The sequence below is a fragment of the Mus caroli genome, unplaced genomic scaffold (genome assembly GCF_978045245.1).
Source record: "Mus caroli unplaced genomic scaffold, Mus_caroli_1 scaffold_2, whole genome shotgun sequence".
In the NCBI taxonomy this organism is placed as follows: domain Eukaryota; kingdom Metazoa; phylum Chordata; class Mammalia; order Rodentia; family Muridae; genus Mus; species Mus caroli.
Window position 1 is genome coordinate 169155718 of NW_028227257.1, and position 23138 is coordinate 169178855.

Genomic DNA, 23138 nt, shown 5'->3' on the forward strand with positions numbered 1-23138 from the left:
GGCTCTAAGTTAGATTTCTAGCACAGCCCTGAATGTGTGTCACACACACACACACACACACACACACACACACCCACCCCAATGATTATGATGACAAAAGAGTACCTTTTAAGTTTAAGGGAATGCAGATGTAACTGAGTCCCAATCGTATATATATGTATTTTTTTCAGTTCTTACCTAATCTGTCAAAGTACATGGCATTTAGTATTTCACTTTATTTCAAGTTAGATATAAGTCTAATCAATGTTTTTATTAAGATTTCCTGAGTGGCAGAACTAAGGACCTAGAACCAACACACAAGGCAACTAACTGAATGTGCTGAGCTTGTGAACAGGTACTCTGTTAGGACAGACACAGAGGTTCCTCCTCTTACAATGGGGTCATAACCCTATAAACCCATCATAAATCCAAAACCTGGGAAGCACATATGTAGAAATAGTTAGTGGATACCACCCTACGCAGCCTCATGATCCTGCAGCTAACTGAGCTGTGGCTGGGAGCCAGTAGTCTATCTCATCGTCAGCACAAAGCAAGGAGCAAACTTAGAATAACAGCCCAGACTTTGAAACCTCTATGACATTTCCAGTGGCATGCCCTCTTCAACAAGACCACACCCCCGAGCCTCTCCAAACAGTGCCACCAAATGGAGACAAAATACTCAAAGGATGGAGGCTGAGGGACTAGTCACCACACCACTTCCTTTCCTGGAAGAGAAGTAACTTTCTAAATAACACATGAGTTTACCCTCTGCTCACCCTGGGCTCTAGATGGGTGGAGCTGTACGGCATGTATGCAGATACACAGAGCTGTGCAGTGTGTGTGCAGATGCGTGGAGCTGTACAGCATGTATGCAGCTGTGTGGAGCTGTGTGGCTTGTGTGCAGATGCACAGAGCTGTGCAGTGTGTGTGCAGATGCGTGGAGCTGTGCAGCATGTATGTAGATACATAGAGCTGTGCAGCGTGTACTTCCCACTTGCATTCATTTGCCTTGTATTGTTTTAAGTTTACCCAAGTTGCTGCAGAATCGTAGTTTATTCACTGTAGTTGGTATTTTATATTCCCTCTAGTTCACAAGTAATCCACTCTACTGCTGATGGTCATATATATTGCTCACAGCCTTTTGCTATTGTAAAACATGCTTTTACAGATTTTACATTCATGTCTGCTGACATTAATGGGCATGATACAGCCTTAGGAATGGAAATTCTGGCTCACAGGGTGTATCAGCCAGTGCTCTGTTACTTTCATAAGATACCTGAGACAAGCTTCTTTATATAGAGAAAGGTTTATTTAGCTCAGGGTTTCGAAAGTTCAAGGGAATGGCAGCTGTGTCCACTCAGTTCTGGGAGCCACCCCCACCCTTACCCCCAGCTAAAGACCTATCATAAAGGTGTGTGTGAGTGTGTGTGTGTGTGTGTGTGTGTGTGTAAGACTAAAAGAACTCTGGGTTGGATCCCCAGTATCACAAAACCAAAACCTTCACAAAGTCTAAAGAGACACAAGACTGAGTGTGGTTTTCCATTGAGCCTACTTTCGTGACTTTTTGTGCACCAATCAAAAGGAATTGTGATAGGAACAGGGTGTTTCTGAAGCCACAGTTCTGAAGCCTTTCAGATAGGACCAAACCACTTCAAAGAATTCTGCCTGTGCTTTGTAGGAGCCTAGATTTCAAAAAGTTTCCTGGGGGGTTGGAGGGATGGTTCAGTGATTAAGAACTTTTGCTTCTCTGGCTTAGGATCCATATTCAGTTCCCAGCACCCTTTACAACCATCAGTGACTCCAATTCCAGAGATCACAATGCCCTCTTCGGGCTTCTGTGGGTACTGCAAGCATGTAAATTAAATTTAAAAAAATATATAGTTTTTTAAAGGATGAAAAAAAATTGTCCGTCTACAATAATGATAACAGGGTAGGATGTGAAGGCAGTGACCACAGGCCCCAACCACTGAAGTCAAACAGCATCTGTTTCTACAACAGAAAACACTGGAGTCCCTCAGAGTTGGATTTCTTGCACTTTAGTGACATTTTGGCTTCTGATTAAGAAGCACATCGTATTCCCGACTAGAGCAGCCAGGTGTCAGCTCCTGTCTCAGAAAGAGCCCTGAATAAAACTGGCACAGGGTGGCTGTTTATTGTGTGCAGACAAGCTACAGATTCATGATCCACAGTTTCAGAGTATATGTACTTTAAGGGCTGGCAGTCTCACAGCAGTGAGCAAGACAGAGTGAGAGCCAGGCAGGCTGCATAAGATGCAAAACAGAGCCAGGGCCTTGCCACAGGACCCTACAGAAGCAGACCCAGCAATCACTCAGGAAAGGAAAACAGCCCGTTGTGCTCACTGCATGGACTTTGACTCTGATATCAACCTCGCCAGGTCAAGAGGCAAAACAAAGCCAAAAGTTTACAAAGCAAAAATGCTACAGTCTGCTTGACTCTCTGCGGGTGTCATCACAATTGCCTTGCTGGAAACATTTTTAAAAAGCAATACTAAGAGTTAAGCATGGCTCCTCGTGGTGGCGGCACACACCTTTAATCCCAGCAATTGGGAGACAGAGGCAGGTGGCTCCAGGAGTTCGAGGCCAGCCTGGTCCACAGAGTGAGTTTAAGACAGCCTGGTCTACATAGAGAAACCTGTCTCAAGAAAAAAAAATAAAAAGCAAGCAAAAAAACAAAAAGTTGGCATGGTGGTACACACTATTACCCTACCTCTAAGCTGGCTGAGGCAGGTGATTGCAGCTTGCAGGCCATTTTGAAACACAAAGTGAAACATGGCGACTTGTGGAGGTGGAATAGTGGTAAGAACACTTACTCTTCAAGCATGTATGAGGGGCTGAGGTTGAGGCTGAATCTCCAGGACCCACACAAAAAAGGTGACATAGCTGCAGATGTTTGTACTAAACCCCAGAACTGGAGAGCAGAGACAGGGGATCCCAAGAGCTCCTGGTGAAAGACTCCAAGACTCCCAAAGGGAGGCACTTACTCAAGCCTCGGGACAGCCGCGCACCCAAGAAGACACTGAGACCGAACTTAAGATGTATAGAGAGTAAGATTTAATACAGCAACGACAAGAAAGCATACAAAAAGCACATATACCAGATATCTGGGGTCGAAACTCATGCAGCCAGCAAGGTGCAGAGGAGATTCGGCAATTGGCCCAAACTTTTCACAGGCTTTTATAGGAAATAGCCAGGGGAAAAGTACAAGTTTTACGTCACCAAGGTGTTCTGCCAAGGGGCTTTACATAACCAAGGGGTCGTGTCCTATATTTTGGCAATGTACTCGATCTATTGGAACATTCTGGGGTAGTACCAGGAGGCCCCTATCTCAAAAATGTTCTTGGCATAGTCTTCAGTTAGGAGGGGTAGGACTAGGTTTTTTCCAGGAGACCCCTTATCTAAAAAATGTTCCTGGAGCAGTTTGCAATTGGGAGGGGGTACCTTGGGGTAAAAAGTTCAGGAGTGCTCCGGGAACAGTCTCTGGATGGGAGGGGTAAGAGAGTTCAGGAAAAGTTCAGGTGTCCAGTAATTTTCCTCTTTCACTGGTACAGTAAGAGACTGTGTCTTAAGGAGACACAAGTACAGAATGATAAAGAAAGATGACTGTTATCTTGCTCTGACCTCTGAATGCATGTGCACAGGCACACACACCTACAAAGTCACAAGCATGCACCTTCCTTGCTCCACGGGTGCGAATACACACCACACACACACACACACACAGTACACGAATACACAAAACAAAACAAACATGATAAAAACGTGTATACCAATTCTACTGGGCTTTCAGAGATAATTATATTAATTTTAAGGTTTTACTAACTCAAGCCAATTTAACCACTGTATACATACTAACTCATTTAGTCTTTTTTTTTTTTTTTTTTTTTTTTTTTTTTTTTTTTTTTTTTTTGGTAATTGAAGATACTAGAACTGGCTTTATTTCCATTGTACAACTGGGGAAAAAATTGAGTCATAGAGCAGCTAGGACCTTCTCCCGGGTTCGTAAACTAGTTTGTGGCTGCATGCATGTTGAGGACAGCCACAGGAAGAGGAAATACTGACCTGGATTTTGATCTAACGATATTGTAAAAGTTCATCTGCCGGATGAAAGCATAAAGGTTTGTATTTAAGCAGTTCGGCTTCCTCCACACCACGCACTTCCACAAAATTATATTTCATTTGCATAATGGCATAATGATTTGTTTCTAACATGAAAAACTTATTCACTGTGTCTGAAACAAAAGAATGGGCTACTTTTGCTCTCACAAAAATATCATCCAGTTAAGCAAATGTCTGTGGTGCCTTCCCAGGGAATGGTGGAATTGGGCTCCCAAGAAAGCAGGGTTGAGGAGCAGTAAAGAAGGCAGGCCTGCAGAGAGCCTGAATAAACCGGAACTGGTGGTAGATATTTATAACCCCAGCCCTCAGGAGGTGGAGGCAAGCAAATCAGAAGTTCAAGGTCACCGTGACTGCATATCAAATTTAGTGCCAAAATAGAGAGCCTTTACCTTAAAATATAAAAGCAGTAGATAGAAAAGACTGCTTAAAAACAGCTTAAAGGAGGCTGGGCAGTGGTGGCACATGCCTTTAATCCCAGCACCTGGGAGGCAGAGGCAGGCAGATTTCTGAGTTCGAGGACAGCCTGGTCTACAGAGAGGGTTCTAAGACAGCCAGGGCTACACAGAGAAACCCTGTCACAAAAAAAAAACAAAAAAAACAAAAAAAACAAAACAAAACAAAACAAAAAAAAACAAAAACCAAACAAACAAAAAAATACCCCCCAAAAAAGCCCTTACCTTAAAGAGGAGGCAAATAAGTCCTCATAGGTTAAAGAACAAAGGCTATGAAATAGATATCTAGGTAGATAGATAAAAGATAGATATGCAGACAGACAAGACAATAGATTTATGTTATTGGTAAAAAAGAAAGCTTCACTTTCAAATGAAAAAATAAAATAAAATCAATTCCCAAGAGACCTTTAAATGGGGTTCCAGACTTGAAAGAACTAGCTTAGCTATTTTTTTCTTGCCCTATTAACCCATACATTAATTTAAATAGCAGGTAATAATATTATTAAATATATCAAGCAGTTATATGTAGAAAGCTCCTTGCAATAGCTATGTGTGAGGATTAGAGGACTGTCTAAGGGTCTCATTTCTCTAACAGAGTTGGTGCTGACAGTGCTGAGGGTCTTCAGGTGCAGGTAGTTTTCCATGGGGCTTGGCTTGGATGAGAAGAACAGATCTGAATTACCCTAAAGGCCATGTTACGAAGACTCACTTACAAGTAGGGATATATCACTTTATATCTAGAATATCTATAACACCTCCATCCCCAGAGGACAGCAAGCCTCAGAAAGAGAGTACCGTGTGTTGTTCAGTGAACTAGGGGGACTAACTAAAGAAGCAAATGACAAATGAGCACACTGTGACTCTATCTGCCAAGTTCCACCTAGAAGAAAGTGCCTGGCTCATTTGCAAGAGGTTCCAAACTCTCTTTGGGAACAATGCTAATACATCAAGGAAGAGCACAAGAAAGCAGAGGACCTATAGAGGTAGAGGTCTGATGGGACTCTTCTCCTGCTGCTTACCCAGTGTCATGTGAGTCACCTTTGTCTCTGCCATAGCTGTGAAATGTACACAGCTGGCCCTCCTCAGGGAGGTCTTCCTGGATGCCTCATCACGGGTACCTTCCTTCCAAAGCACACACATGAGTTACATAGTTACATGTTACTCTACACAGTTACAGCCACGCAGACAGATTATGGAGCATCTTCTCCTAGTGATGATGAGTAATGAACAGCACCATCCCTGGGTACCATCTGGCTCCTTCTCCAGCATGAACGCCCTCCAGGCAGAAGGATATAAACCAACGCAACTGAACTGAATCACAGAAACACATCAGAGGCAGGTGGGGCACTTTTAGAGTCTATGTCTGTCTTTTGTTTAACAGATGACATTCATCCCAAACTACTTAGATACTTTCTAATAAGGTGGTTATATCACCTTATTAGAAACCCTGCAGCTGAAATGAAGGCAAAAATGAAGCCAGGCATGGTGGTACACGCCTTTAATCCCAGTGTTCAAGAGGCAGAGGCAAGTAGATCTCTGTGTGTTCAGGGCCACCCAAGGCTCATAGGGAGGTTGTCTTTAAAAAAACTAAATATGGAAATAATGAAAGGATTGTCTTACTTTTCTATCACTGTGAAGAGGCACCGTGATCCAGACAATTTATAGAAGGAAGCATTTTACTGGGTGCTTGCTTCCAGCTTCAGACAGTGAGCATACATGGCCACATGGTGAGGCATGACAGCAGACAGGCAGGCAGGCAGGCATGGCCCTGGAGTTGTAGCTGGGAACTTTCTCCAAGTTGGAGGCAGAGTGGAAGACTAGAACAGCCTGAACTTTTGAAACCTCAAAGCCCACCCACAGTAACAAACCAATTCTGACAAGCAGTAGAGAAACTAAGTAGAAACACTGTGCTTGTGGTAAAAACAAAACAATCAAACAAAAACCAAACCAAAACAAAATTTGTGTCTTAATGTACTGTCAACTCAAGGGATGATATTTGCAACTGAATGTCCATAATGAAATCAATGTAGATTTTCTCACTTGTTAAAGGCTTATTCCCCTCTCTAGGAAAACTTTTTAAACCAACCAACCAAACAAACAAACAAAAAACCAACAACAACAAAATCAAACCCCCTTGTGTCTGCGTCTGCACTTACATAGTCACTTAGCACTGACAGAAGAGCAGAGCGGATGCTTGTGTTGTTAAACTACCTAAGCTGTTTATCTAAACATATATTTACACAAATGAGCCCGAGGATTCTACACTTACATTAGGTCTTCTGAGAAGCTGCCACTGAGGAATCGAAATTCAAGTAACTGTTCCGTCCCCAGTAACAATCACATGGAAATGCCTTACTGGATTAAAAAGTTAACTTTAAAAGTTCTTTGGGCTTTTCTTTTTTCCCCTTTCAGCCTTTTGACCTCTCCTGTTTCTAGTTTTAAAAGGCCCTTTAAAAATATTAAGTATGTGATCATAGAAAGCCACAAGGAAAATATTATCTAACAATTCAGGGTTTCTCCCTGTAGCCCTGGCTGTCCTGGAACTCACTCTGTATACCAGGCTGGCCTCAAACTCAGAAATTCACCTGCCTATGCCTCCCAAGTAGAAGGCATGCACTCCTGTAAGGCCCTAGAAGCCGGGCCTCCGCTCAAGTCCCAGGATGAGCTGGCCAGCACCCCAGTGTCCCGAAAGAAAACCACACCTGATGCAAACTGCAAGAGGTTTTATTATCAGCTAGCTGAGGATGAAGTCCCTCCACCATGCGGGTCAGGGGAGTTCGACCTCGAGTGGTGACAGTAGGGGGTTTTTAACAGCTAGCTGAGGAATTGGGAGGAGTTGGGAGGAGATGGGAGGAGCTGGGAGGAGAGTTGGGAGGAGTTGGGAGGAGAGTTGGCTACAGCTCCTTTCTGGTGAGGGGGGGAGTGAGCTTCAGCCTCCTCTCCAGCGTCTATCTCCATGTCCTTGGCACAGGAAGGCAGGCATCTCTGGTTGTTCAGTATAGAAACAAAAAGATCTTTTGCTGGCTATAGAGAACATAGAGCTTCTTTCTAGCTGTATTTTTAAAGATCAGTGAAAACAAGCTTGGGGAAATGTTTTAGGGGCTTTACTTTCCAGGGAGAAATGCTTTAAGCCAGGGTCTCACACTCCCACTGCCTGGCATATGCTAGCATTTTATAAAATGTTTTATATGCCAGAAATGTTATATCAATTTTAAAAAGGGTATGCTGCCTATAGCAAGAACCTGAATCATGGATAATAGATAGATGAAGTGTCTGTTTATAGACTGACAAATAGTTTAGAGACTGACAAAGGCACTTAGGTGAGCTTTGAGAAGAAAAAGCCAGAAACCCACCAGGATGATACTGATTTTGTTAGTAGGTACAACATAAAAACTAAGGAAAAATCTGAAATTTTATTTGGTCTAATTTTATCTTCTTTGTAAAGCACAAGTGCTGGCTGCTGCTTTGTGACATAAAACAATGCTTTTCCCCCCCCTTTTCTCATTCCTCACTGTCATAGACAGGCCTGAGGCAATCCACAACTTGGAGGAAGGAGAGAGGCAAGAACAGATTTTAGAAATCCAACTAGTATATAAAGATGATCACAGAATGGAAGTCGTTTGGGTATGACATTTATTCTCTTGCATGTACAATTGGTCTTCAGTTGTTTCTTTTTAAGCTTTGAACCCCATTAAGGCATGCCATCTTAATTAAACTGTAATCTCTGGTTTGAAAGTTAACATCAGAGAAGCAGCACAGAGCAGCAACAGGCTCTGAGCCATGCCTGCTGTTAAGGGCATTATCTTCTCCTGCCTTGCTGCCAACGGAGAGGAATATGTGTCTATGTATCTATATTAGTTGATACATCTGCTTGGAGATAGCTGTAACGCCGATGCAAAAGAAACAATCACAAAAAGAGGGAAATAGGGAAACATCAATGACCAGTTATAGGAGTGGGGAAATTATTGTAAAATCCAGATTGCAGCAGAATACATAAAATTATTTCTTATAGAAAGATCTGATTTTATAAATAAGAGTATACACCTATGATGATTTACACCGAGGTTTTAATGTTGGTTTCTCTAGGCGATGCAAGTAAAGGGAAGCTTTTTTATTTGTTTTATCCCTGGCTGGCCTAGAACACACTGTGTAGACCAGACCATAGTGACCTCAAATTGCCTCTCCAGTACAGGGATGGTAGGCTGTGTGCCACCATGTCTGGCTTACAGAGAAACTTTTACTTCTAACTTTTTTTAAAAAATAATTAAATTGTGGAGCCTCTCAGGAGACAGCTGACAGGCTTCTGTCAAAGAAGCTCAGGCAGGGTGGTCAGAAAAGGAGTCATCTCAGAACACAATTCTGATGTCAGAACAATCTGTGTAATGATATAGGCAGAGAACACCTGCAGCTGCTCTGGGGTTGGGGCAGGGGCGTAACAGCTCATGTCCTGTGTAAGCTCAGATTGGATGATCCACTTGATGCCCAGCAATCAGTTAAACATTGATTCTGGGTGTGTCTGAAACAGTAACATTTGAATAGATGGACTGACTACAACACACACACGCACACGCACACGCACACGCACACGCACACACACACACACACCAGTGCTGAGGAATCTATCAAAATCTTGAGAGTCTGAGAAGGCAAAGGCAGCCCAAATTGAATGCCCTCTGCCTGTCTGTGTTGAGTTAGAAACATTGATTCTCCTTCTTCCATACTCAGTTCATCCACAGATTCCCTCCTTTGCTGGGTACCAAGTTCTAGTGGTGATAAAAACAATTAAGGGCCTTCTTCCCTTGGAGCTTAGGCAGGTGAGTGGATGGATGGATAAGCAAGAATAAAGTGACATGATGCCCCGTAATAGGAATTACCTGGGATGTATTACTAATGATTCCAGGTAATGATTATCCTAAAATAACAGTCCAACACTCTGCCAACACTCCAACACTCCAACAGTCCAACACTCTGCTAGACTCAAGAACAGGCCACAGCTTTATAGAGGTCACTGAATACCCTATCATCAACAAATAAAAGCATCAAAGAAGGGGAACTCGTGGCCTCCCTGTGATGAATAAGGAGGTTGTTTCCAGAAATACTGGTCAGGTCACCTGATATAGTCTAGTTCTATACTAACCCATGAAAACAGAATGTAAGCTATATTCGAATTTTTAAATTATCTGGTAAACATATCTGAAAATGATAAAATGAATGAAGGGAACTTAATTTTGGTCCATGTAACTTAGCCCTGAATATACAAAACCTATTTTCAAGACATAACCATCACAGAATCTTATTGAGACATCATGCATTCTGTTTTCTGTTTGTCAAACTGTGCCTCAGTATGCAAATGGTGCTTCCACTGATGGGCATCTTCTTCCAGAACAGCCACATGTCACTGTCTCAGTAGCCATGTGGCCACTCTATGAGAAAGGAAAGGTCTAAACTATAAATACGTCCTTTTACAATACGAGTTAACTTTAGGTTCAACAACCTTGTAAAATCTATTCTTAGGAAAAGCATTTGCCTAAAACTGCAAGCACTTAGCTCATGTTGAAAAAGGAAAATCAAAACAAAACAAAACAAAACAAAACAAAACAAAACAAATCCGACTTAAAAAGAATTAAAGACTAAGTGCGTCTCCTGAAGCCCATGCCTCTAAAGCCCTCAGACTCATTTTTCAATGTCAAAAATAAATTATGTAATCAATCCAGTGTCGTGAACAGAAGCCTTCCAATAAATACTTCAGAGTTCACCAAGTCCTGGACATTCTATTTACAGGTGAGAAGAATCCTTGCCAACCCTGGCACCCAGCAGCTGACTTCTGTCTGGCCGGACAGTCAGTCAACTAGTTTTTAGCTGGCATGGATACTACACTGTCCCCTGCAACTGCACAGTAAGTCCTAGATGACAAGTCACTCCAAAGGAGACTTCAGAGAATGAGTCGGTATTGGATAGTGAAGAGTTCAGAACAGGACTAAGAAACCTTCTGAGAACCCTTTCCTCAACAGTGAAAAAGGAGACAAACAGCTGAACTCCTGGCACAGGTAAAGTCACTGTAGCAGGGAGAATGGCTAAGAGTATCTGAAAATGTATATACTGTGTTCTCCAGGGTCATTGGACTTGGGGACACAAGGCTCAGTGTGGCCTTTGCCCATCTTAGGCAAGGAGAGGGCTAAGCTGGCAAACAGATCAGCCATGCAAGGGGCCCTCGGGTAGCCAGACTCTATTTAAGAGTCCGGAAAACTGTAGTGTGGATAACAAATTGATAGCTTAACATTCCAAACAGATGGTAAATTTGATTGTTTTGAAACATGGTTTCACTGTGTAGGTCTGACTGACCTAGAACTTGCTCTATAGACCAGGCTGACATCATACTTACAAAGATCAGAAAAAAGTCTACACCACCACACCTGGCCCAGATGCTGAAGTTTTAGCACAAGTTGCCCTTGGGTAAAATGTAAACAAAGCTAACACCAGAAGGAAACAACCTTAACTGTTTTAAATTAAGTAACAGAGTAGCCAAAGCCACCCTGGCTTTGATGTAAGTGAGTTGGTGTTAGGGTTCATTGTTCCCTTATTATTTACAATCAATAAAGAAACTCATCTCAGCAGATGTCCCTGAAGATATCTATGACATTTCCGAGGTTAACTGAGGAAGGAAGACCCTCCCTGAATGTGGGCAGTATGTTCATAGGGTTAATGGGTAGGATCCTGGACAGAGTATAAAGGAGGAGGCAGGAAGAAACGCTATCATCCCTCTCTCTCTCTGACTGTGGACCCAATGAGACCAGTTCCACACACTCCTGACCCCACACTGTCACTGTCACAATAGACTCTATCCCTGCTTAAACTGTGGACTGAAGTAAATCTTCCACTCTTGAAGTCCTTTATCTCAACAATGAGAAAAGTAGTAACCCAGGAAGACTAAAGTATCAGTCGACCTAGTTGCCAAAATCAATTTCATACCACCCTCCTATTTAATGCAAGGTAACTCAGAGCAGGGGTGGGGGTGGCAGTGTTCTTAGTCCCCATGGGGCTCCTGAGAAAGATGCTGGACTTACAGAGTCTCAAGCAAAGATGCACTGTCCTTTGGTTTTGTTTGTACCAGAAATGTCAAAAGGTAACATCATGTATTACTTTTTAAGTCTATGAATGATTACAGAGCCTTAAAATTACTGTAAGGGTGCCTACACAGTCACTTCTGAGCAGTGTAGTTTATGGGTCAGCAAGATGTCTCAGTGGGTAACGATGCTTGCAGCACAAGCCTGGAAACTTGAGTTTAATCCCTCCAACCCACATAAAGCTGGAGAGGACTAACCATAAGGTTATTCTACCCAATCTGGTACACACTGTTTCATGTACACAGAAAGTAACAAATAAGAAATTATAAAAGGACCTCTAGTTTAGTTGCCATAGAAAAGAAAATCCTTTTCTCTCATAGGCTGTAAGAAGTGTACAAATACATCTTCCCCAGCACCATCTATCTTCTCCAAACAGACTTCTAGACATGCATCTCCTACAAGGTACCCAGCTTCACTCCACTGACCCTCTCCATACCCCAGTTCTTACACCTTGTGTCCCCCACATCGGCTACTCAAACTTAGCATCTCTTTTAGTAACAGAAAAGGAAGACTTCCCCTTCAAGAGACAGAGGTGAGAGGCTGCAATAACAAACATCTCCTAGCAAGAATGGAAAGGGGGAGCTTAGGGACATCGCCCACCCCAGTGACACCTGTCCTATCACAGTTATCAAACACCACGCTGTGCCCAGACTGGACAACAACTCCAGAAAACCAGAAGCAGAGCCACAAATGGTATTTGAAGACTGTGTTCCAATTTGATGAGGAACAATTAAAAGCACTTGACACCACTAAGGTGCTGGAAAGGCCACTCAGTGGTTAAGAGAACTTCCTGAGGATCTGAGTTCAGTTCCCGGTACCCTGTGTGAGGGGCAGCTCACAACCACCTGTAGGTCCAGCTCTGAGGGATCTGAAGCCCCCTTCTGGCTTCTGAGGATATCCACACACATATGGCATTCATCCATTCACACAGGCACACAAATACATATGAATAAAAACGACAAAAATACGTCAAGAGGCTGGAAAGATGCTCAGAGGTGACGAGCGCCCACTGATCTTCAGTCACCCAAGTCTGGTGGCTCATTCCTGTCTGTAACTCCACTCTAGGAGACCAGATGTCCTCTTCTGACCTCTGTGGATGCTTGCACACATGTGCACATACTTTAGGTCGCACAACAGGTTACTTAAAGAGACAATAGTTTCTAAGGAATCAGTGCACAATGGTGCACAATCATGGATGCATAAAACGTCATTAAACCACAGGATAAACCAATGGGTTTTAATATGAAGCATATGTAGAGAGCCTAAAATGGACTCAGATTTTACACTGCAGCCAAGCTTTAAGAAAGTATCACCTGCTGAGCTGTAGTAGGATTAAGGAAAAGTCACCGCAGCTTTTCAGTTTGTTCACTACCTATCTTCCTGAAGCCACTTTTTCTTCAGATGCTAGATGGAAATGATGTACTACAAAAGAACGGATGGAGAGCAGCTAAGATGGCAAGCTAAGCTACCATCTTCTCCTAAATAGATATTACAGAGATCGGAAACAATAAAATCCGGCCACTGGTTTTTTGTTTTTTTTTTTTTTTTTGTTTGTTTTGTTTTGTTTTTTGTTTTGTTTTGTTTTTTCGAGACAGGGTTTCTCTGTGTAGCCCTGGCTGTCCTGGCACTCACTTTGTAGGCCAGGCTGGCCTCGAACTCAGAAATCCGCCTGCCTCTGCCTCCCGAGTGCTGGGATTAAAGGCGTCCGCCACCACGCCCGGCTCAGCCACTGTTAACTGCTAAACGCTTTTTGGAAAATATCATTACAATCCCTAAAATGTTGTTTATAATAACAGATAAGGAGCTCTTTGCTTTTCCGTTTAAATAAATTTAAAGTCAGTATCTCAGTTTCAATTTCTAACAGAGCAAGTATTAATAGCAATGAGCCACAACAACTAATACTCGTTAGGCTACTTGATAACTTTGACTTTGTTTTGTTGAGATAGGATCTCTCAGCTGGGCAGTGGTGGCGCATGCCTCTAATCCTAGAACCTGAGAAGCAGAGACATACAGATCTATGAGTTCGAGGCCAGTCTGGTCTACAAAGTGAGTTTCAGTACAACAGGAGCTATGCAGAGAAACCCTTTCTCAAAAAACCAGAGGGACTGGGGGAGTTTCTACCTATGTAGGCTAAGTGGCCTCAAACTCAAAGAGATCCACTTGGGATCTGCCTCATAGTTGCTGGATTAAAGAAACAAGCCACCACACCTGACTGATGACTATTTCAAAGGGAACATTGGCCCTCAGGCAAAAACGTTTCAGGTGCTACTTGGTCATAGATTCTTTGCTCTGTGAAGCCATTCCAGAACATCCTATGGAACACACAAGGAAAAGGCCCTATCACAGTCTACCTGTAAAATAATCCTCTGCCCATTCTCCTTAGATGTTCTTCAGTAAGTTAACTCAATGCTGATCAAAGGATTTCCTCTCAAGCAGGAGTTCTATGTCTATGCCCATGGCAGCGAAGGTACATTTGCTTTGGCAAGCATGATCAAGGCTGACCTCATCCACTTAGAAGACTCCTTAATCTGGGGAATTCTTGCACTGAGAAAATATTACAGAACAGTCAAGAGAAATGCCAGTGCGGGTTATCATGCTCCTACCACAGATAATCCTATTAGGAGACATGTCTCCAGGTGTCTTGTGAACATAGTAGATATGTCAGTTAGAATCAGGGCCACTGTCATTTACTGTTCTATTTCTGACAAGAACAAAATGCCTGACTTAAGTAGCTATGCTGTGAACAACTCTCTCAAATAAAATGAGTGGGATAGCAACAATTTAAGTAGCTCTGCTGTGAACTTAAGTAGCTATGCTGTGAACAACTCTCTCAAATAAAATGAGTGGGATAGCAACAATTTATCATCTAATGACAACTCACGTTGGTAAAAACTGTACACAAGACAAAAAGAGCTTAAGAATTAATTTATACTACCAAGATGGCTTTTTAGAACATTTAGAATATAGAGAAAGACTAGTTCTCTACTTGGAGCAAGGCTGAAAGCCTCTGTTACAGAATTTTGTTATAAATATCTCTCTTCTATTCTCTTCTCTTCTCTCTCTCTCCTTGTCCTTTTCCTTGTGCTTCTCCTCCTCCTCCTCCTCCTCCTCCTCCTTCTCCTCCTCCTCCTTCTCCTCCTCCTCCTTCTCCTCCTTCTCCTTCTCCTTCTTCATTTCTTCTCTCCTCCTCCTCCTTGTCCTCCTCCTCCTCCTCCTCCTTCTCCACCTCCTCCTCCTCCTTCTCCTCCTCCTCTTCCTTCTTCTTCTTCTTCTTCTTCTTCTTCTTCTTCTTCTTCTTCTTCTTCTTCTTCTTCTTCTTCTTCTTCTTCTTCTTCTTCTTTCTCCTCTCTCTCTCTCTCTCTCTCTCTCTCCTCTCTCTCTCTCTCCTCTCTCTCTCTCTCCTCTCTCTCTCTCTCCTCTCTCTCTCTCTCCTCTCTCTCTCTCTCCTCTCTCTCTCTCTCCTCTCTCTCTCTCTCTCCTCTCTCTCTCTCTCTCTCTCTCTCTCTCTCTCTCTCTCTCTCTCTCTCTCTCTCTCTCTCGGCGTGTCCAAGTGACTGGCCAGCGTTTTTCACAAATGTCTGGGAAGTTTTGTGGAAGTTGAGCTTAAAAAATATTGGTCAAGTCTGGCAAACATATCACCAGAGAGCTGAAGACAGAAGACTCACATTTCCATGCACAATACTCACTTTTCTCCAAACACTTGGAGATTGCTACTTAATCTGCCTCTATAAAACTTTCCTGAGTACAGAGGCCTGGGACATGGCTCAGTGGGCAAAAGAGCTTGCTGCCAAACCTGATGATCTGAATTCGATCCCTGCGACCCAAGGGTAGAAGGAGAGGCCACAACTCAAAGTTTTCCTCTGGTCTCTACCCATACTCCATGGCATATACCCCCTCCCCCATCAAGTGCACACAAAATAAAGAGATAGAATATAATTTTAAAGCCCTCTCGAGTAAGTGCTTTTCATGGCCATAAATGCTTATTACTATGGTCAATTTCTTTCTTTTCTTGGCAGTGCTTGAGACAAAAGCCAGGGATTGCTGTCTGCTAGGCAATGGCTCATAACCTCCAGGCAGCACACTGAGTCTCGGATCCCATTCTACCTCACTTACGCCTCCCAGCAACTGCATGAGAAAATTACTATAATCATTCCATTTTACAGATGAGCAAACACACTCAGGTGCCCGAGGTCACTAGTTTATAGGTAACAGACAGGATTGGGATCCAGAAGGTACTCTCTCTGAACTTTCAAGGGTGGATCTCCGGGGTGGATCTGAGATGAGGCACGTCAACATTACCTGATTCATACATAGTCCTAGGGTATTGGGTAGGAAGGTGGCTTTTAGCACCACCTCAACTTGGCTTCAAAAACAAAAGAAGAAAGAAAGAAAAAAAGAATCCTCTTCGCTCCTCTCAGGGTGTGTGTTAGACCTCATCCTGCCTGTCTGCCATGCTCTTCACATGCACCACTGACCTGGATCCCTCCTGGAATGTCTGCTTTCCTCCTTGCTTCCGCTAATGGCCTCTGAGACACTAGCTCTGAGAGCAGCAGCCACAGAGTCAATGAGTAAAAGTAGCAAACAAAAGTGAAACTCCACAAATCCCCTGCTGTCCCTCAACATCCTCAGGGGACTTGTTCCAGGATCCCCACAGACTCCAGAACCTGCAGATGCTCTAGTCTCTCAAATATCAGAGTTTGCAAACAGCCTCCATATCAACTCCTATATCCTTCAAATAACCTCTTGATTGCCTACATACAATGCCTGGTGTGGTGCCGGTGCTCTGTGAATTGCTATACAGAGCATTAAGGGCAAGAGAAAGAGTGTACATGTTCAGCATGGTTGCAGCTTTTTGGCAAATATTTTTCTCTCTGCTATTAGCTGAACCCCCTGACAGGGAACCTGAGGCCATGGAGGGTCAAGGTCGACTTGGCATCAAGAACATTCATTTCCAAAGGATATTCTTATAGCCTGGAGAGTATGCAAAAGAACCTGGTAGGAAGCAATAGAAAATGTTGGCATTTCTATTCACATTCTAAACTTGAAATTAGGAAGACTTAGCTGGTCATAGTGGGGCACTCATGTAACCCCAGCATGTTGGAGGTGGAAGCAGGAAGATTAGCAGTTCAAGACCAACCTCTGTGACTGAAAGAAAAAGAAAGGACAGAAAGGAAAGCCTGAGAATCACAGACTGTACTGTCATTTCCTTAGCATCCTCGCTTGGTACAAGTGACCTATACAGTTCCATTCACACCAGGATGCTTATGCCTAGCTCCTGAGTCAGCAAACATATTCTTCAAGCCACTCATGAAGTTAGCTGTAGGACCCATGACTGTCTCTTGTGTACTGTACTAAAGTATATTTTCCTCCACTGGTCCAGCTGAGAAACTACTTACATAGATCCTATTTTCATTTTTACATACACTGATATTTATGAAATGGATGAGGGACTTGAAGTGAGCCCTGCAAAGAACTGCAAAAAATTCTGGTCACCATGCAAGCAGAAAGTAGACAGGAAATAGCAGTGTTGACCTCACCTCATACATTCCTCTCAGACACATCATAATACCTGGTTGATTGGATCTGACCAGAAGTTGGTGACAGGAAAAAGGCACAAAGGAGCCCTGATTGTATCAAAGCTTAGACTCATAGCTCCTGTTCTCATCAACGACCTTTGTCTGAGTAAATGCTCTCTGTGCCTTTGGGAAAGTAGCTAAAAGTATATTTCTATGGTTTTAAATAACTATTTGTCTTAGTGGTTTATTAATAACTTAATTTTTTCACCAATCTAGAACTTTGCTACTCAAAACACAGTTTGCAATAGAATAGCCTGGCCTTCACCTAGTCGCTTATGAGAAACTCAGTCTTGGGCAACATCAAGCACTGGGCCATGATATATTTTTTTTCTTTTTTCTTTTTACTTTAACCCCCATCACCCATGGCTCACATGCCTCGAGAGACACTGAAGTTTCTAAACAAAAGCCACGAGGAACAAGAGTCCTGACAATTCAGTTCTCATCTATAAATGTAATCAGGGTTTTTTTTTTCTGTTGAATTCTTGAACCCCAAAGCTTATCATTTTAAATATACATTATAAACATCCTTCGACAAACACTATAAACTGTCCCTTAAGTCCCAAATTCTGTTAAGCAACCTCTGTATAATGGCAGCGTTTCCTCATTACTCCCAGTGTACTTGAAACCAGCATCCCGACCGTGGCACCGCACAAACTCTGGCCGCTTCATCTTTTGATCCCCATCTCAACTTTTGTTTGATCGTCCGCTTTAAACACAGCAGAGGCTCTGCTGGTGTGCAGCATCCTCCTTAATGAGGCAAGCAAAGTAGCTCGGGTTGTGACTGTTGTGAATCAGTTTGTGCACACGCTGAGGCTTGCACTCAAAGATGCTGGAACAGATGAGTGGGTCCCATGGTTGACTTTACTCCAGGTCAGGCTCCCACTGCAGTCCGGAGGGCGAACCCCAAAGGCGGACTTGCTTCGTCACAGGCTCCTTTTTAGAGCACTGGCCACTGAGTCTTCGTACCTCGGCTACCACCCACGGTAGCATGGGCATAGTGGTGAGAGAATGCACGGGTAAGGAGCCCACCAGCTGCAAGCCAAAGTCCACGGAGACTTCTTTAGGGAACAGATGCTTCCTCACTGTGAATGTGATTGCCTCCATCCTGGGAGAGGTCTGGAGAGCCAGGAAAACATGCTACTATTTTCCTACTTCAAACGAAGTAATCTATTTAACATGCTTCTGAGGGCAGAATCCTGGGAGAGAAGAAAACAGGGCATTAGAATTTAATGAAGCCACAGTGATAGCTGATTGCAGCGTTGTTATTCCAGAATTTAACAGTCTGAAACCGAACTGTAAGAAGAAATGGATACTCGTTCAACTAAACCCTGCCTAGAATGAGATTTCCTGAAATTGTATTACACCTAAAATTAACCAGTTACACCGAAAAAGGGTGTAACTGTCACATTCACTCACTGTGGGGCACAAAGACCCTCCTGGGGATCTGTTGGAGAATATGAGCCTTCTGTTGTCAGGGTGCAGGAAAAGCATGGTGCAGGGGATGGGGCTAGAGAGATGGCTCTGAGTTAGGACCACATGTTGCTCTAATGAAGGACCTCAGCTTAGCTCCCAGCTCCCACATGTTGGTTCACAGCCATCTGTAACTCCAGTTCCAAGGGATCTGCTTCCTCCTTCTCACCTTTGCAGGCACTAAGCACACACATGATACACAGATACACATGCAAGCAAAACACTCACACATAAAATGAGTAAATCACATACACACACACACCACATATATTGAGAGCACAGGAGAAAATGAGATGGCTCTGACAGTTACAGTCTGGTGGATTACTTTAAAATTATGCCATGGGATTTTACAAAGACAATACAATTTGCCACCCCTAAAAGGAATCCTATAAGGGGAAAAAGTATCAGCCACCCCTCTTTATAGTTTTCTGAAGTAGACCCATTTAACAGTTGACCTAATCACCTACAATAATTTCAAATTGACTTTTTGAACAAAAACCTAGGACCTCTTTCATTCTTAGGCTACTACTGAGCTATAGCCCCAGGACATACCCATCTTATTTAACTTTACTTGATTTATGAAGCAAAGTTCGAGGGGTTTTCTTTTGTTTATGTTTTAATGTATATGAGTGTTTTGCCTGAATATATGTATGCGTATAACATTTAATGTCTGGTACCCATGAAGGCCAGAAAAGGACATAGAGTTATAACTAGAATTATAGATGGCTATATGTCTCCATGTGAGTGCTTAGAACCAAACTGGGTCCTCTGTAAGAGCAGTCACTGTTCTTCACTACTGAGCCATCTCTCCAGCACCAAGACGTGCCATTTATTAAGATATTTTAATATAAATTTCAAGCACTAGCATCAGGAGAAAGAAAGGAGATGGAAAGAAACTGAGATATACCTGAACACGTGGGTATGGGCTCGGCAAAGCAGAGTCTCCCATACTCAACATGCAAGGGGCTCTTCTGGAGTCTGTCTAGATCAGTGGTTCTTAACCTTCCTGATGCTGTGACCCTTTAATACAGTTCCTCATGTCATGATGACCCCAACTATAAAATTATTTTGTTGCTACTTCATAACTGTAATTTTACTACTGTTATGAATCATAATGTAAATGTCTGATATGGAGAATGTCTGACATGTGACCACCGCAAACGGGGTGTGATCCACAGGTGTAGGGGGGTTGGTTCTGACGCTTTGATCAAGAATCTATGTTTTCTGATGCTGAAGGTCCTTGCCCCCAATTGGTTTTTGATCTATCAGTAAAGATGCCAGTGGCTAATGGTTGGGCAGAAAGAAAGAGGTAGGACTTCCAGGTTCAGGCAGGCTAGGAAAGAGGAAGAGAAACTTGGGGGAGATAGACACTTGGGGGAGAGCGACAGGACAGACTTGGAGATACAGGGGAGATCTTCCAAAATCTAGGGAGAAAGGGAAAACGGCCCAAAAGTTGTCTTGGGCAGCAAGACCAATGGGATTCGGAGAAGGTAACTGAGCAACTAAGCTGAGGGCAGATGTAGAGGTGTTGAGCTAGGAGTGAAGGTAAGGGCTAGCTACAGAAGGCTTAGCCACAGAACCAATAAGCCAGTTTAAAATGAGCTAAAGTGTGTATGTGCCTTTTATCCATGGATCCAAGATAGCTCTGGGCAGGTGTAAGGGTGTGTGTGTCTGTGTGTGTGTTTGTGTGTGTGTGTGCAACCAGCCAGGAACACAAAGCAATGCACACAAAACTACAGGCTACACAGGAGAGGATCAAGCTCACAAGTTCATACTCTATTAAGATATCCTTGTACTTTTCACATTCTAAACACTAAGCTAAAGATTAGTTTGCTTGGCTCACTGGAAGCCCACACTTTAACCGTTGTCACTTTACCAACAGATGTCAATAGTATCTTTTCCAAACCCAAACTCTCTTGATTAACTTCCTTTCTGTATCATCAGCATCTACCCTTGATGCATCTTACAGCTCATCCCAGGGGATGGCAAAGGCCTTTTGTGCTAAACTCAACTGCCAATAGCATCTAACCTCTATTCACCTTTACCCTGACCCAGCCTTGAGTCCGTGCCTTCCTGTAGAGTATTGACCAACACAGAAGAATCTCCAGGAAGGGACTGGTCCTGTCCTCTTCACTCTGACTCCCCACCACCTGATACAAGTAGGGCCTCCTCAAGGATGTTTTAAACTACCTGACACTGAGTCTGGCACAGAGTGGAGCCTCATGGTTATCTTAAAGTAAGAGAGACTTATTCCCCTGTCCTCACAGGCTGATGACAACAAAAGATGAGAAGAACGGGCATTTTGTCTTTGACATCAACCTACCCTCTGCCTCAAGCCTTCCATTTCATTTTCTCACACAAATCTCTCCCAGATAGTTTTCTCTTGCTGCCTTCTCTCTCTGTTGCCCATCCATTTCTGCTTGCATCCTCCCCTACACTGGAATGACACTGAGAAATCTATGTGTTAAAGCCACTCAGGTATTCCAGGTTGTGAAATCCAGAAACAGCAAAGTGGTCCTTCCACTGTCTTGCTCCCTCCGATGGATTTTCCAGGCAGACCACACCTCCCTTTTTCTTTTTTATTTCTTCCTCATTTTCATACGTCTTGTGTACATGTGTTTGCATGTGTGTCAGTGGACGTAGGTGGGTGGGAGTATACATGGAGGACAGATGGTGATGGTGACAGTCATCCTCCACTTCTGCTCCAGCTTATAAATTTAGGTAAAGTCTCTCAATCAAGCCCAGAGCTTCCCAATATAGTTTCCATAACCAGTTTGCTCTGAGGATCCCCTGTCTCTGCCTTCCCAGGCTGTGATTACAGGTAATTACATGTCCAGCCAGCATGTATGAGGGTTCTGGTGATCATAAATTTGGTCCTCACATTTGCATGGCGAGAGCTTACTTGACCCCAGCCTTTGTACACTCCCCTTCTTGAGACTCTTCTGGCTCCTGCCTTAACTGCCTGGTGCTTCTTTTCGGGTTATTTGAAGGCCCCCGACCTCTGACCCTACTCTTTCCCCTTATTACACCTACTTTTTCTTTAGACAACATTATCTTTTGGTGCCAACAAACACATCCAAATAACATTACTGGCAATTTTACGCACGCTATGTGTTGTCTTAAGGTGACTCTTATGAACCAGGAGATCAAAGTTCTTGAAGAGCTTGTCACAAAGTGACATGGAAGAATTTTTATCAGGTCCCAGAGGCTACTCTCTTGACTACTAACCCCATACACAAAATGAGCTGACCATAGACACTCTAATAATTTCCAGATATTTTTTCCTCCCAGACACTTTTCTGAGTTCAAGATCAGCCATTCTTACTTCTATTTCACCTTCTTTGTTGATAAGCACCTCAGCCTGACTGTTGCTGTTTTATAACTCAGTCTTATCCCCCCTTCCCAGAACTTCTCCCCCTGCATCTCAGTAAAGAGCATCACTGTCCAGTCACACAGTTCACTGCTTTCCACTCCTAGGGCAAACGCCTGACACAACCAACTTAGAATGAGAAAAGCTTTGCCTTAGCTTAAGACTGCAGACCTTCAGACTGTGACAGGTTGGCTATGTTGTTACTCTTAAGAGACGACATTCTAGCAGGAAGGTGTGGCAGCTACATCACTTAACTCACACAAACAAATGAGAGGACAAGGAAGGGCCTGGGGTCCCACCATCTCCTTCAAGGGCACATCTTAAGTATCTTAGAGATACCTCCCCACCCCCAGAAGGCTCACCTTTAACAGTCCCATCATCTCCTAGAAGTGGCTTCTCAAAGACCAAGCTTTTACCACTTGGACTTTCTGGCAGCGTTAGGGATGGATATGACAGGACTGACCACAGGCTCTGAGATTCCTCCCCGATCCCATCAGTCCTGACTCTATCATATAAATATATCTGACCTTTCCCTCCCCTAGGGAATGCTTCGGCTATTCTACCAGTCCTCACGGGCCATGAGCTCCACATATGCACATTCTCTTGGACTCCCCCACCTTATATTCCCTCTAATGTCCTCTTCCACACACTTTTTGGCTCTTAAGATAGAGAGCCAGTCACAGTCACCATCTAAGATGTGGTTTCTCATGGCCTGGTGCCACAGTACACGCTGTTCCATTACCCTCTTTGGAACATCAGGCTTATCATTGACTGTAAGGGGCCACACACATACACTTATGCATATGTGTGTGGGTATGTGCACATGAATACGCTTGTAGCTGATAAGCAAGCCTTCACAGTTAAACTGCTGAGGGAAGAAATAAGTTTCCTGCGTGGAAGGTAAAGGACCAACAGCAATGACCAGAGTCAGCATTGATGCTAATTTCCCAACTTCCATGGTCCAGATGACACCTGTCACAGTAAAAGAAGCTGGGCTTAGAGAACTGCATTATGGGGAGAGGTACATCCAC

General features: G+C 43.4%; 1 protein-coding gene across 1 annotated transcript in view; it reads right to left on the bottom strand.

Moving 5' to 3' along the window:
- Positions 1-17725: 17725 nt before the first annotated feature.
- LOC110308162 (uncharacterized) overlaps positions 17726-23138 on the bottom strand; it is a 76570-nt gene continuing 71157 nt past the window's right edge. The window contains exon 19 of the mRNA XM_085828685.1: positions 17726-18463. The gene's annotated coding sequence lies outside the window, so the exon portion shown is untranslated. The remainder of the gene's footprint in view (positions 18464-23138) is intronic.